Below are 12,657 nucleotides of genomic sequence, written 5' to 3'. Positions count from 1 at the left end.
GCTTTAGGTAGCACCTGCTATGTATGTATGTCTGTCTCTCTCCCCTGTATTGGATTGTTGCATGTTAGATTTCTGGATTCTGAGAAAGAAAATAGTTTACACTGAAAATTTTCAGGACAAGTATTTATATTTTGTTTCTAACTCTGAGCATAACACTTTGGAGAAATCACTCCAACTGGTGTCTGAGTTTCCTGATCCGTAATGTGGGTACGATGTTTACTCTTCTCATAAGGGTTTTATGAGGATGTATATTCAGAAGTTACAAGGAAACCTGCAAGTGTTAAGTATTTTATTCTAAAGTTACTGGCCTCTGAAAATAGGGAATAAGCTGAGAACTTTAAAGTCTGAGAAATGGGACTCTGATGCCTCAACTCCACAGTCATAAGATTTTAAGGCAAGAAGAGACCAATACAATGCTTAATTTGTGCCAGGGGTTTCCAGGGCTGAGCCCCAGCACCTCTAGGATTGGCAGTTCATAGACCCAGCACCTCTAGGCTTGCTGCATAAGTTATGAATGTAAAAAAATTGCTTGAGTCCTGGCACCTCTTTTGTTACAAATTAGGCACTGGACCAACGTTTTGACCACCTGCCTAACATAGGCCAAAGAATTTTACCCATAAATTCCTCCATCAGTCCCATAACTTCTGGCTGAGCCACAGCATATCTTTTAGAAAGACATTCGACCCTTATTTAAGGTGTTAAAGTGATGGAAAATTTCTCACTCCAACAGTTAAGTACTCTCACTGTTAAATATTTGTACCTTATTTCCAGTCTGAACTTCTCTTAACCTCCTCTTTGATAAACTAAATATATCAATCAAGATTCTTGTATCTGTCATTATAAGGCAGACCTCGAATCATTTCTGCAGCTCCATACTGAAGCCCCGGCAATTTTTCCAAATCCTTTGTGAAGCATTCCCACGAAAACTGCACATAGTACCAGGTAAACAGCATTGCACCAGGAGTTCACAATCAGCTGTTCACCGTAACACCTAAATCCCTTCCAGAGTCACTCCTTTACAGGATACATTACCCCACCTGGTAAAAGTGACCTATGCTGTTTCCTCCTAGATGTAACACTTGCTTTTGGATCGAGTAAAAAAGCTCATTCTTTCAATGAGCCTAGCTCACCAAGCAATCCAGATCACTTTGTATAATAAACTTGTCATTTACCACTCCACCAAGCAGTTTGTCATATGCAAACTTTATCAGCAATGATTTTATCTTTTCTTCCAAATCACTGATAAAGACATTGAATAGTATTAGGACAAAAATCAATCCTGTAGAACCCCATTGTATAGCCATTTGATGACTATTCCCATTACAATTTCAGAACGTTAATTGTTAGTACGTTTTTAAATTAGTTTAATATGTGCTACACTGATTTTGTATCTTGATAATTTTTAATCATAATACTGGGGGGCATTAAATCAAATGCCTTATAGAAGTCCAAGTAGATTATGACAGCACAGTTACTTTCATCAACCAAACTAGTAATCTCATTGAAAAACAATATCAAGTTTGTTTGACAAGACCCTTTTTCCCTGAAGTAATTTTGATGCTGTCATCTGAATTCTTTACTGATCGCTTTGAGCGTTTTCCTCATATCACCAACACTACATAACAGACACACGCGCGCACACACACCAAAAAAAACCCCAAAAAACTACACAACATGTCATTGTGAGTTTACTTATGGCAATATTATACAAAATTAATGTTGTACTAGTTAAGAAAAGTTGCCTAATGAACTGTTTTGATCATGAAATAATTTTCTTATAGTAAAACAAAGTATTATTCTCCTGTTTTAAGTTTCTAGTATCAAAATAAATGAGACTGTGGAGGTGAAGCTGGGATATGAAGTGAAAGGCGAGATGTCAGAAAGAGGAGGCAGCGGAAGACAGACGGGGACAATAGGAGTAGTGAAAAGGAAAAAGTCAGAACAATTCACTTGCAAAGAGACTGAGTGAGGACTGGGAAAGTCACTGGCTTGCACTATTTATCGAAGAGCAAACTTTAGACTGATTTTTTCTTGTCCCCCAAGAGGAAGTGCATTATGGCTTCTGAGGGGCCCCACCCGTCACATCTCCAAGCACCAGGTCTGATAAAATTTAAGTTAGAGTCCAATGACATGGGGTGGGAAGGGCTGCAGTGTCCCTTTGCATCAGTTTCCACTGGTTCAGAGTTCAGATAAAATGCCCCTAGTATTCTTTAAGAAGAATACAATGGACAGGAGAAAGCCCTATGGCAGTTAAATTTGACTAGGCTTTTACCTGAGAAGGATTCAACTTTATGCTCATACATATTCAAGAATCCTGTCTTCTAGAGAAAAACGTCAGCTTTAGACATATCCATTGACAGTGCCATTGATTTCTGTTGGAGAAACTGGGTTCAAGATGCTTGTGGAGAGAAGCCCAAAACATACGACTACAAAGCAATATTTGCAATTTGCATGTTCTGTCCTTTTTTCCCCCTCACACACCAAACCCACAAGTCTCACTTCAGAACAGACACAGGGAAAAAAAAAAGAACAAACACAATATATATATTTTTTTGCTGTGTATCTATATATGAAGTACAGAAAGAGCATGTTTTTAAGTGTGTAAAATTTGCTTACAACCAGGCAATCAATAGCTGGTAAAACGTTTCCTTGAGGACAAACTGGCAAAAAAGGAGGGATGATATGGCATTCAGACAGACAGAGTCAAAGAAAGTCCATTGTCTGCACAAATCAGTGCTCATTACTGGAGAGATTACAACACCTCTTTTTATGCTTACCTTACTCCACACATTCCCACTGACTTCAGTGAAATTATTTTCAAAACAGGGTACTAAATGTGACTAAGGGGTTCACAATTTGGCTCTACAGCTTTAACATTACACCAAGGAAAAAAGACTTCCTTTATCCATTTGGAATAATTTATATGAATTGTAGAAACCGAACATTAAGAGGGTACAAGTTGTTTTTATCTCAAAAATTTTTCAAAAAAAGAACCATCTCTTGCAACAATTTTCTATTCTACCATGGAGTCTCTAATAAATTTTGCTATCCCTATTTTAAGCACTGTACTATGTAGTATGAGCAAAAATACCCACAGCGTAAAGATGTAATAACCCATGGGTTTTAAATTCTGCATGTGACTGAACTGCCAGAATTGTTTGTTCCTTAGAGTCCTGATCCTTGTGCCAAGCACAGCACTTATGCACAGTCCCACTAAAGTCAACAGTGCTTTGCCCAGGTCCTGGAGAGCATGCTACTGCAGCCTGATGCAGGATTGGGGCTTTATGACCAATCCCACAGTGAGATGCTTTTGTACAGAGTTGCACTGAACACCAGGAGTACTTCACACAGGTGCAGGAGTCCAACAGCAGGATCTAGTCTTTAGTTACTGTCTAGCTTAGAGTGGCCACTCACATAGTCCCAGAATACTGGACCTTCCATCACTTCCAGAACAGGCATGAGCCAGCCTGGCCGGTGTGACCTTGCACACGCTGTGTATGCAAGGTCATGCCAGTGCGGACGGAGCTTCATGCTCTTCAAAATGGCACACAAAACAACGTCTGGTTTTGTCTCAGCACTAGACAGGAGACAAATCACCCAAAAAGGAGGCCCATCTGTCTTAAAACCGGAAGAATGGCTTGCATAGCCTAGATATTATGTGGCCTCCATCACATCAACATGCAAATGTCTCTGTTGCATCTGAGCACCTTCCACAAATCAAAAGACTTCATTCAGTGTTATATTTAAATTAACTAATATTTAAATTGTCAAGTAACTGATGATTTTTAGACATAATTAATTTCATTATTTTCAAGTAAATGCATAATTACAAATCTCACAACATCCAAGATATTCATAATGAGCAGTTCACTAAATAGCTACAGCTAGGTCTGAAGTTGGATTTAATTTTGGTAGTCTAAGCATTAAGGTCTCAAAGTATTTTAAATACAAGAGTTTCAACGTCTGTGGATGATACACATATAAGTAACTGTACACCCTGATAGAATCAGTATTCCACTTTTCTCAACCTACTGCAGAACAAGGACCTGTTCACCTATTGATTCTAATATGGCATACAAGCTACTGTGGCACGTTGTACATATGGATAAACATACAGTTACCAGCTTGGCTTCACATTTCATGGGGACATCTACACATTTCAGAAAAAAGGTAGAAAATGAAAAGACAGAAGTGCACATACAGTAAGTGTAGTTAAGTTTCTAAATAAATTATCCAATTAAACCAAGCTGCATCTTAACTTACAGTTTAAGTACCAAATTATTTTCAAGGAAGCAGCGCAGTTTGACTGAAAAAAAAATACTTAAATTAAGTGGGATTGATCTCTCTCTCAAATATACGCAATCCACTTTCACAGTGGCACAATGAAGCTGCATTAAGTAGAATCAGCTAATAACTGAAATTTGAGACGCTTTATTTAAAAAAAAAAAAAAAAAATATCTCATTGTACACAATACTACCATGGGCAAAAACTGAGAGGTTTACAAATTAGATTCTTGTACTATTTGCAAATAGAGTTAAAATGACTACTTACAGAAAAATTACTCATTTAGGTACCAACTTACATTTTAAATTCATATTCATCTACCTTGCACATTTCTACCTGACATATCTAAAGTATTCATGAAGAACATTTTCAGGTAACTGTCTCCTCTCCTCACTAAAGTAATACAGTAAGAAATAAACTCTACAGACAAATGCTCAGGCACAGATTCAGAAAAATAACTGAAGGTAACTCATGCTCTCTCCCCATTAGCAAAATGCCACATTTCACAGAGGGTCTTCATTCTTCCTCTTATGATGAACATGATGACAGAACAGCTCAAGTAGTGAGTGTTTCGAAGGCTTATTTATTTGCTAATCTGTGTACAGCGTACTATGTACAGTGGTAGGTTGCATCATCTCTGGAGGCTGCACCATTGTTTAATAAAATAGGGAAAGGTTTAAGAGGAATACTATGACAGGATTAGTATCCAAATCCAGTTGGTTTTTATTCTATGCTTATAATCATTAAAGCAATTACATGAAATGAATGCATGCTAGAAGTTTAAATCCCTACCTTCATCCAAATGTCACTGCCATGTCCTACATAATGGGCTTTTAGCACAAACAATTCCACAAGGGAAAAAAGTGGACTTCAGCTTCTATTGAAGATAACAGGCTGCTCATTTATTTTAGCACATGTTGAGTAATCTCACTAAAAAACACTCAGAATGTAAAATTCACAATAGCTGAATATTCAACAAAAAGGCCAATTTCTGCTTCTAATAAAGGTATATTTAACAGTGGGTATTTTTACTACAGTAAATTGTTACTCTGATTGTGAAAGTTATTCAGTATGAAATGAAAACATCCCAATATTTCACCACATTGTTTTTCTCAGAAATGAAATGCAAATAGCCAATCCTAGGAGGGCTAACTATTGGACAAAAATCACTTACATCATCTTGTGAATCTGGTTCAATTAAGGTCCCAAAATACTGCAACAGTTTGCAAACTTCTTTGATTGAGGGAATGATTACAGTATATGTCCTAGTTTAGTTATATTACCAGAAGGATCTAATCAGAGATGAATATAATCAGCCTTAAATTACAGTGAATAAAGGCAAACAAAATTCAGCTTCGTTATCTGTCCATACAAATACTTTGATAAACTAAAGAAACTACTGGTCTTGAAGTTGTTTCAAAGGGTTCTTAAAGAGTAACTGGAACAGTGGCAATAATCCCTAATCTACATCAAGACAGCATGTAAGATCACTCTCAAACACGTGTTTCTACAGTTTCCAGTCATATGATCTGCACTGAATTAGTGCTGTAATCAGAACGGGATTAATCTGTAAATAGGCTACAGACAAATTGTCTTGGGTCACTTTTTTCCATCCTGCAGAGCGGAGGGAAGACATGAATGGGTGTCATAAAACAAGGATGTGATCTAAAGATGATTGGGCTGTAGTCAGATTTCACTGAGGGAAACAACTGCAGTTTCACACCTTCCATACATTTCCTTTTACCTAAAAAAAACCTCCTTACTATTAACCTATAAACAGTTCCATACACACACCTATTTCTAGGTTTAGGTCATGTCCTTAAATAATTCAACATGAGTAACTTAGTCACAAACATGAATTTGTATGTCTAAAAGGGACATAACTAAAATACCTTCGTCGGAAGTCACAAACATGAATCTGTATGTCTAAAGGGACATATCAACTTTGTTGGAAAACAACTCTGATTGAAAAAAAATCTCTAGTTTTTCAGTTTGTTTTTTCATGCAGTGCACAGCACACCATGTACTCTGTATCACTTTTTCTCTTTAAGGGAAGCTTCCCGATTGTCCCAACAACATGGAGAAGAAATGTTTTTAAAATAGGAATGTGAAATAGTAAAACAACAACAATTGGTAGGATGACTTGGGGGCTGTCGTACCACCTGAAAGTACTTGTAACAAAACAAACTTCGGTTTTGCTACAAGCCTACCACAACCTCTAGCCACTCAATTCTTACCCTGGCTACGTCAATATTATCACTTGATAAATTGGCTCTCTTTAAAATAAAGTATTTGCTACTATATAATCCTAATGACAGGTTTCAGAGTAACAGCCGTGTTAGTCTGTATTCGCAAAAAGAAAAGGAGTACTTGTGGCACCTTAGAGACTAACCAATTTATTTGAGCATAAGCTTTCGTGAAGTGAGCTGTAGCTCATGAAAGCTTATGCTCAAATAAATTGGTTAGTCTCTAAGGTGCCACAAGTACTCCTTATATAATCCTAATATTATTGTTATTCTTTGGCCACAGTATTTTCTGCAGAGAAACAGGATGGAATACCTGCAGACACGCTCAGAAATGCCATGTTTGTTCATGTTTCAGAGTAGCAGCCGTGTTAGTCTGTATTCGCAAAAAGGAGGACTTGTGGCACCTTAGAGACTAACCAATTTATCATATCATAGAATATCAGGGTTGGAAGGGACCTCAGGAGGTCATCTAGTCCAACCCCCTGCTCAAAGCAGGACCAATCCCCAATTTTTGCCCCACATCCCTAAATGGCCTACTCAAGGATTGAACTATTTATTTGAGCATAAGCTTTCGTGAGCTACAGCTCACTTCATCGGATGAAATGTTTGTTCATGAATCTTTTTCATTAATCTGATTCTTTGAAAATGGGATTAAGATGCACCATACTTCTAAAAAAGCTAGTTAGTATAAAAACCACGTTGACATACCTGAGAATTGGTGCCCAAAACCAAATGTAATGAGGCTAATTTCTCTTCTGGGAAATGTAATGCTACTTCAAATGAGAAATTTGGTCACAAACTTCTCATGCTCTATCCACACAGGCAACTCAACCAGCAATTTAGTTTCATGCCACACCTTCAGTCTCTTCCTCTCAGAAGGAAATGCCTCAGGCAGCTAGACATCTCATTACCTATACTAATGATGGGCAAGACATCCATGTTGGTATGTTTGAGCAAGAGTCACGAAGTTTACTATCTCTCACTCACCTTGCATCTGTTTGAGCTGCACCATATAAACCAGTGGTCCTCAGTAAACATATTTCCTCAAGTCAATACCCATCTTTGTGTCAAATTAACACTGTATGAGACAATGTAGCAATTAGTCCTTCCCCTTTCACTTCAATTAGAAATAATCCAGTGTTTTCTCCAAGGAATCAGCAGATAAAGTTTGCATACTGGGAGAAGGCTGCCTTCCAAATAATGGGTCATTATTTTATAGCTAAAAATCTTTTTTCTTGACATGTTATAAAACACTTTCAACCTACTACATGTTCTTAGTCTTCCATACCACAAATTATATCAAGATGCACCTTAGCTGCATCCTGGAAAAAGACTATTACTTTGCTTCAAAAAAATTCTGGGATATGTTCCTTATGAATGAGTTTAGAGGCAACGCAAAGTGAGTCCAGCCATCTTTTCCATTTAAGGATAGTGCACACTTTAGATGAAAAGGAGTTTGAGAGAGTTTCCCCCTCTCACTTATGATCTGGTTTTAAAGGTCCTGATCCAATTCCACCTGAAGTTAGAACTAGAATTTAGAAAAAACAAAAACAAAAAACCCACATGCCAAAATTGTCATACATTTGAGAGGGTTTGGTCAAAAACTAAAGAAATCACTGAAAAATTGAAATTCAGTAAGCTTCAACTACTGCTAGCAGAAGTCTTTTAATTGACTTTAATGGGAGTTGGATTGGGTGCTAAATACTTATGGCTAATATTTATGGGAATATGCAGCAAAGGAAACCCATACTAATGTATGCGTATGTGAGCACAGGTTTAAGGTAATGGCAGATGGAGGAAAGAAACATTAAACAGAAGCAATGGACAAATACACCTTAAAAGACAAGAGACCAAGAAAGACTTTCAATCCTCCTGTCTGTCTTCCATGATGAATAAAACTTACTATCTGAAACCAGGGCATTTAGTCTACAGCAGTGGTCACCAACTGGTCAAACCCCAACCCCTTGCCCCAGCCCGGTGAAAGTGAATGAGGGTTGGGGAGAGCAAGCAATGGGGGGAAGGTGGGGCGGGGAATGGAATCAGCGGCATGGGGCTTTGGGGAAGGGGTGGGGCAGATCCTGGGTTGCTCTTAGATTCAAAAAGTTACCTTGGGCGTAAAAAGGATGGATACCACTCATTTACAGAGAGGACTAAGAGTACACTGATTACCAAGCGACTGCTTGCAGACAACATGTGTTATGTATTCCTCATCTCTTCTCCACCATTTTTTTTAGGTTGTGAACTCTCTGTAGAGGGGACCATGTCTTCTGGAGCGTACAGCACTTAGAACAATCGGGCCTTGTAATCTAGCTAGATATGCATTAGATTCTGTTTTGTTTAAATGGCTGATAAAATAAGCTGTGCTGAATGGAAGGTATATTCCTGTTTTTGTGTCTTTTTGTAACTTAAAGTTTTGCCTAGGGTCTGTGTTCACCTATGCAAATTGGTGAGGATTTTTGTCAAGGTTCCTTCCCCACTTTGAACTCTAGGATACAGATGTGGGGACCTGCATGAAAACCCCCTAAGCTTATTTTTACCAGCTTAGGTTAAAACTTCCCCAAGGTACAAACTATTTTATCTTTTGCCCTTGGACTTTATTGCTGCCACCACCAAGCATCTAAAGCTATATAACCGGGAAAGAGCCCGCTTGGAAACGTCTTTCCCCAAAAAATCCTCCCAAACCCTACACCCCCTTTCCTGGGGAAGGCTTGATAAAAATCCTCACCAATTTGCATAGGTGAACACAGACCCAAACCCTTGGATCTTAAGAACAATGAAAAAGCAATCAGGTTCTTAAAAGAAGAATTTTAATTGAAGAAAAAATAGAAGAATCACCTCTGTAAAATCAGGATGGTAAATACCTTAGAGGGTAATCAGATTCAAAACAGAGAATCCCTCTAGGCAAAACCTTAAATTACAAAAAGACACAAAAACAGGAATATATTTTCCATTCAGCACAGTTTATTTTATCAGCCATTTAAACAAAACAGAATCTAACGCATATCTAGCTAGATTACTTACTAAGTTCTAAGACTCCATGCCTTTTCTATTCCCGACAAAAGCATCACACAGACAGAGAGAACCTTTGTTTCTCCCCCCACCCCAGCTTTGAAAGTATCTTGTCTCCTCATTGGTCATTTTGGTCAGGTGCCAGCGAGGTTATCCTAGCTTCTTAACCCTTTACAGATGAAAGGGTTTTCCTCTGGCCAGGAGGGATTTTAAAGGTGTTTACCCTTCCCTTTATATTTATGACAAAAGCTAACAAATGTCTGGTCACTCTCCAGGTGTTGCTTTGTTAATTCACCTCTTGGAAAGAGTTTTGAAGTTCCTTTGGCTTTCAGGGGGTGACTGGACTGCACAAAGGTAAAAGCCATCTTGGAAAAATTATGCATGTGGAGCATTTGCAGCCATCTTAAAAGTCTCTTGCAATCTCATAACTGCAGCACTCGCAAAATACTCAAACTGGAGACAGACTGAAAAGTTGTGTATGAAATTAAACATATCTCTGCTAGAGGAGGAATAAATACGAGCTGAGAGTCTCTGGTCTCTCATTAGATCATTTCTAATTGAACAAGAGGAGAAGAACCTTTTTAGTCTCATGGATTTGTGAGAGATTTGCTTCCCCTATGAAGAGGCTCCATCTGAAGTCTGTAAGGGGCTGCATATTTTGGAAGCAGAAAAAATTATAGGAACCCATACCAAGAAACTGCTCTTTTTAATAACCACATCTATTTACCATGTTTTCTCCTGCATGCTTCAAACCTGCATTTTTCAAGTCTCATAACTATAAACCCTCTTCCAACATTGGACAGGATAGTTGCTGTAAAATTAACCCAAATGTGGTGATACTATACCAGAGGTGGGCAAACTATGGCCCGCGGAACCGTCCTGCCTGGCCCATGAGCTCCCGGCCGGGGAGGCTCGCCCACGGCCCCTCCCCCACTGTCCCCCTTCCCCTGCAGCCACACTGCCGCGCAGGCAGCACAGCTTGCGCCCACCCACTTCCCAGGCTTTCCAAAAAGCCTGTCCCGCCGCTCTGAGCGGCCTGGTAAGGGGGTACGGGGGGTTGGCTAAGGGGCAAGTTGTCCCAGGGGGCAGTCAGGGTACAGGGAGCAGGGGGGGTTGGATGGGGGGAGGCAAGGAGCAGGGGGGGTGGATAGGGAGTGGGGTCCTGGGGGGCAGGAAGGGGGCGCAGTTAGGGACGGGAGTCCCGGGAGGGGGCGGTCAGGGGACAAGGAGTGGAGGAGGGGTTGGATGGGTCGGGAGTTCCGGGGGACCTGTCAGGGCAGGGGTGCGGATAGAGGGCAGGGCAGTCAGGGGACAGGGAGAAGGGGGGGCGGTTGGGGTGGGGGGTCCCAAGAGGGGGCAGTCAGGGGACAACAAACAGGGGGGGTTGGATGGGTGGGGGGTTCTGAGGGGGACAGTCGGGGAAGTGTGAGGGGGCAGGGGCCAGGCTGTTTGCGGAGGCACAGCCTTCCCTACCCGGCCCTCCATACCGTTTCGCAACCCCGATGTGGCCCTCGGGCCAAAAAGTTTGCTCACCCCTGTACTATACAATAGAACCTCAGAGTTAGGACTGATTGGTCAACCAAACACCTCACTTGGAACCAGGAGTACACAATCAGGCAGCAGCAGAGACAAAAAAATGCAAATAAACTACAGTACCATGCTAAACGTAAGCTACTAAAAAAAAAAAGGGAAAGTTTAAAAAAAAAGATTTGACAAGGAAAGGAAACTGTTTCTTTGCTTGTTTCATTTAAATTAAGAATGTTAAAAGCAGCATTTTTCTTCTGCATAGTAAAGTTTCAAAGCTGCATTAAGTAAATGTTCAGTTGTAAACTTTTGAAAGAACCACCATAATGTTTTGTTCAGAGTCAAACATTTCAGAGTTACGAACAACGTCCATTCCTGAGGCGTTGGTCATTCTGAGGTTCTACTGTATGTGGTTTCAAGGTTAGTGTTCTGGCTTGTCAGTGTTCTACGGTAAAACTCACAAAGTAGCATTTCATTTTATTATTCATGCAAAGACCAGTCATGCTTGTAGCTGGTAACAATATAAGTCTAATGAATGTGAATGGTAGTGCAGTAATTTCACACCATGTTGAGTTTGTTCTCTCTTAACTTGGAGGAGCAGCTGCTTTGGTTCAGCACAAACAGTACCAGAGAACAGAGATAAGTGCTGAAGCCTGTTACACAGGAATGCTTTTATTTTCTTTGTTGCTGAAAGACTTGCTGTGCTGAGTCTTCTGGTGCTGAGACACACTGGTTATCCCATCTGTATTAGCTAATGAATCTCAGGCTGTAAAGATAATGAACAGCTCTGAAGGCAGCTTCTGTTATCTCGAGTGAAAATGACCCTCTCCATGAGAGAGCGCGGATGTCTTACTGACCAGTTACTTTTTACATTAAACTTTACAGCATAATTTTTTTTTTAGTATTAAGTGCTTTAATGACATTAGATTGTCTCATTTAACACATTATATAAATCATAATGTATACCCGATTTTTATATAAAACCTTAAATGAAACTTCATTTTACTGGTAAAAGGTGGGTTGCATTCATTTAGATGGACTATACAGGCCCAAATACTCAAAGGTGTTAACATGAGCCTGTTACTGCCCAACATAAAACAGTTTCAAGCTAAGTTCAAGGTTTAGTATTCAGAGATCCTGGCCTGCTTAGTACCACGGCAAACACACTGATAAAAATCGTAACCTTTTATTAAACACATAGAAAAGGAAAATCGGGTAAAGCCTTTGAAATTGAAAGTAAAGCTTTCATTTTAACAACATTCCTTGTTTCTTTTCCTGCTAGCTGGAGAAACTTTTTAAAAAGAACCCTCCCTTCCATCCTCATTTTCACAGTATTTTAGATAGTATTAATGATGGTAATAATTGTCATTTTGGGGAAAAGAGAAGAAATTAGTTGGAAGTGGCTGGAGCTATTGCTGCAGAGGTCCAATCCCATTTACTAAAAGATAAACACAAGAGGGGAGAGAACAGCAAAGATAGAAAATGCAGCTTCTGTCTCTGGGGTTGGTTCCTATTTGCCATCTCACTGCTAGAGAAACTCAGACATTGCACATGGTCTTATTAGCCTCTGAGACCTGGCAACTTGCATCAGCA

At 39.6% G+C, this 12,657-nt stretch overlaps 1 protein-coding gene across 2 annotated transcripts in view; it reads right to left on the bottom strand.

Moving 5' to 3' along the window:
- Nucleotides 1-12,657, bottom strand: part of NLK (nemo like kinase) — a 110,587-nt gene that overhangs the window by 49,982 nt on the left and 47,948 nt on the right. The gene's annotated exons all lie outside the window — the stretch shown is intronic.

The sequence above is a fragment of the Lepidochelys olivacea genome, assembly GCF_965140295.1.
Source record: "Lepidochelys olivacea isolate rLepOli2 genome assembly, chromosome: 17".
Lineage (NCBI taxonomy): Eukaryota > Metazoa > Chordata > Testudines > Cheloniidae > Lepidochelys > Lepidochelys olivacea.
Note: the sequence above shows the minus strand (reverse complement) of the source record. Positions and strands in the feature narration are given on the sequence as shown.